At 37.9% G+C, this 3205-nt stretch overlaps 1 pseudogene; it reads right to left on the bottom strand.

Annotated features, from left to right (window-relative positions):
- Positions 1-1107: 1107 nt before the first annotated feature.
- LOC128656826 (olfactory receptor 1019-like) lies at positions 1108-2009 on the bottom strand (annotated as a pseudogene).
- Between the last annotated feature and the right edge of the window lie 1196 nt (positions 2010-3205).

Raw genomic sequence — 3205 nt, 5'->3', positions numbered from 1 at the left:
GGCCAGAGGTTTAGGGGCTAATAGGTTTAGTTAGTGGCGGCGGTGTCGGGGAGCGGCGGGATAGTGGTTAATAACTTTATTTATGTTGTGGCGGAAAGCAGGGAATAGGGCTTAATAACTTTATTTAGGTTGCGGCAGGGTCGGGGAGCGGCGGGATAGGGGTTAATAACTTTATTTAGGTTGTGGCGGGGTCAGAGAGCGGCGGGATAGGGGTTAATAACTTTATTTCGGTTGCGGCAGTGCCAGGGAGCGGCGGGATAGGGGCTAATAACTGTATTTAGGTTGCGGCGGTGTCGGGAGGGGCGGGACAGGGGTTAAACATTTAAGTATAGTGATGGTGCTTAGTGACAGGGTATAAATAAAGTTAGGAAAAAGCTGAATAGATGGGAGATCGATGACTGCTAGAGAACAACAGTCCGATGCTCATCGCCCCGTACTTGGTGCGTTTCTTTTGCCGGCTTTTTTCATAAATAAGGAGAGCGTATTGAGATACGTGGCCGTGATATTAGGCGAATGCAACAAAGTTGAGGCTTTGATAAATATCCCCCTATAAGGCTGATTTTTCAATGTCTGTCCAACATCATACACAGTAGCGTATCATCTCCGACAGACATCACTTGTGAAATGCCGCCCCCTGCAGATTAGCAGGGGGTGTCAATCAGTCAGATCGTATAGGATCGGGCAGATTGCAGACCACAGCCTCAGAGGCAGCGGACCAGTTATGGAGCAGCGGTCTTAAGACTGCTGTTTCATAACTACTGTTTCCGGCGAGCCTGAAGACTCGCACAGAAACAGGGGCATCAAGCTCCATTCTGGGGTTGGTAATTCGGCCCCAAAGCATCATATGGGCGACTTTTCCAATATCGTATGCAATATTTTTCCAATATGAAAATGTTTACATTGAGATATCTTCAATGATGAAAAAGGTGTATTGGGAGCTGAAAAACAGCCGACAAATACAATTGTAGTTAAAAATATGCCATAAACTAACTCAATAACCACCCAGCCAAGATATCTTTATATTTATTCCATACCTAAACCAATTCTATTAAAGCCTCTAAGTTGTAAAAAAAGAAAAAAATGCAAAGATCTGATTATCAATTGTATTTATTTTATAAATGTTTTCATAACAGCCATTTTAACATCAACATTTCTTAGACTGTAGATTATAGGGTTTAACATTGGAGTTATCACCGTATATATTACTGAAATAAATTTGTCTTTATTCAAAGAATATTCATTTGATGGTCTCATATAAATAAAAATAGCAGATCCATACAACATTGTTACAACAGTGAAGTGGGAAGCGCACGTAGAAAAAGTTTTTTTCCTTCCCTCCGAGGAACGGATTTTTAAGATAGTAGAAATAATATTTATATAAGATACAAAAATAAAAATAAAAGAACCGAATGAGATAGTTCCCGCTAAAGCAAAAAGCAATATTTCATTTAGGAAAGTGGATGTGCACGACAACTTCAGTAATGGAGCAATCTCACAAAGAAAGTGATTAATTTCATTTCTGCAGAACGACAGTTTGAAAGTAAAAATCGTATGGGTCATGGCATTTATCAAACCTGTTACCCAAGAAAAGGATGCCAAGTGAACACACATATGATTATTTATGATAGCGTGATAGAGCAACGGTTTACAGATGGCAACAAAACGATCATAAGCCATCGCCGACAGAAGTAAACACTCTGCACTTATTAACAAGGAGAAACAAAACAGAAATAAATTACCTTATTGCCCGTCAAGGAGGCCATCAGCATTTTAGGGAGGGACATAGATGAGTAACTCAGATCTAAAAATGATAAATTGCAAAGAAAGAAATACATAGGCTTGTGAAGGACGACATTCATGAGTATTAGGACAATCATGAAAATGTTTCCAAGTAGAGTTATCAAGTAAATGATAAGAAATATGCCACAGAGAACAAGCTGTAAATCCAGTCTGTTAAATAATCCCAGAAGAACAAAGTGAGTAAATATGGTTTCGTTTTCATTTTTCATCTATTACTTGTAGTTAATCTGTCATTTAGGGAGCAGAAACACTAGTCATTTCTTATTTAATAAAGAACCAACACATGATGCAGCTCAAAACAATGACAATTCTCAATGGTTGCAATATAAATGATTACATTTTAGACATTTCACCAGTTTATGCCAAGCAGAACGAGTGGAATACATTGAATTATATCAGGTAAATAGTTTAATCTTAATAATATTTAATCTGACTGGCTATTTGCTTTCCAGAAAAGGTAAGTTTTTATTTTCTGTTTGAAGAGGTATAGGAGTTTGGAGAGAGTATAATTTAAAGTGTAAGTAAGATCAGTGCATGGTGGCAACACAAATGAAACCTTGTATGCATTAGTGAGAAGAGATTCCAAGAGGAGTTCTACATCAGTGGAGGAGCTGTGCAGAAACAAGAGCAGAGATGTAGGGGACAAAACACTGTTAAAGGAATATAGATGTCAAAAATAAAAAAGCATAATTCAGAGCATACAATTTAAAAAAAGTCTATATTGAAGGAGCTAACGGTACAACATTTACAGAAAAATGGGAGTAGAGAAATGGGACAGCATTTGGAAAGGGTGGAAGCATCACAATCGTGTTTTCTATAGATATTTGTAGTAAAAGTATTTTAAAGAGAAAAAAGTACTAAAGATTATAGATAGATTGAAATGGGAGTAAAAAAGGGCACAAATGATGGGTAAGAGTGACTGAAGAAAATGAGATGTAATGGGTCAAATGGATACATTGTGTGATGAGAAGATGAAAGCGCTGTTAGTCACTGGAGAGAATGAGCTAAAGATGGAACTCGTTGAGCATGGGGGTTGTTATAGGGGCTGCAGGGATCATGATTTAATAGGATTTCCTATTTTATGATGTCAGCTTTTTCTTTCTTAAAATCAATGGCAAATCCCTGGAAAGTTGTGGTTGATGTTGGCAAAAAAAATGGGTTGGGTTAAATCTATCTGGGGTGCTATGCAATTACAGGTGTCAGCTTGTCAAAAGTTAAGACATGATTTATAATGAATATGCAAAACCTGAGTAAGATTTAGTGGAGGTGAGCATGAGAAAAGGCTGTAGGAAGAATGACAATTAGTGGAAGGTCAGTTTGTGCAAGTGGCAATGGGTTATACACATTTATGGTAGAGTTATACCCTGAAGTTTGTTTCACTGCATAGGGTATAATTGAAGCTCTG

Source organism: Bombina bombina, chromosome 4, assembly GCF_027579735.1.
Source record: "Bombina bombina isolate aBomBom1 chromosome 4, aBomBom1.pri, whole genome shotgun sequence".
NCBI lineage: Eukaryota > Metazoa > Chordata > Amphibia > Anura > Bombinatoridae > Bombina > Bombina bombina.
This window is presented reverse-complemented; position numbering and strand designations above follow the sequence as displayed.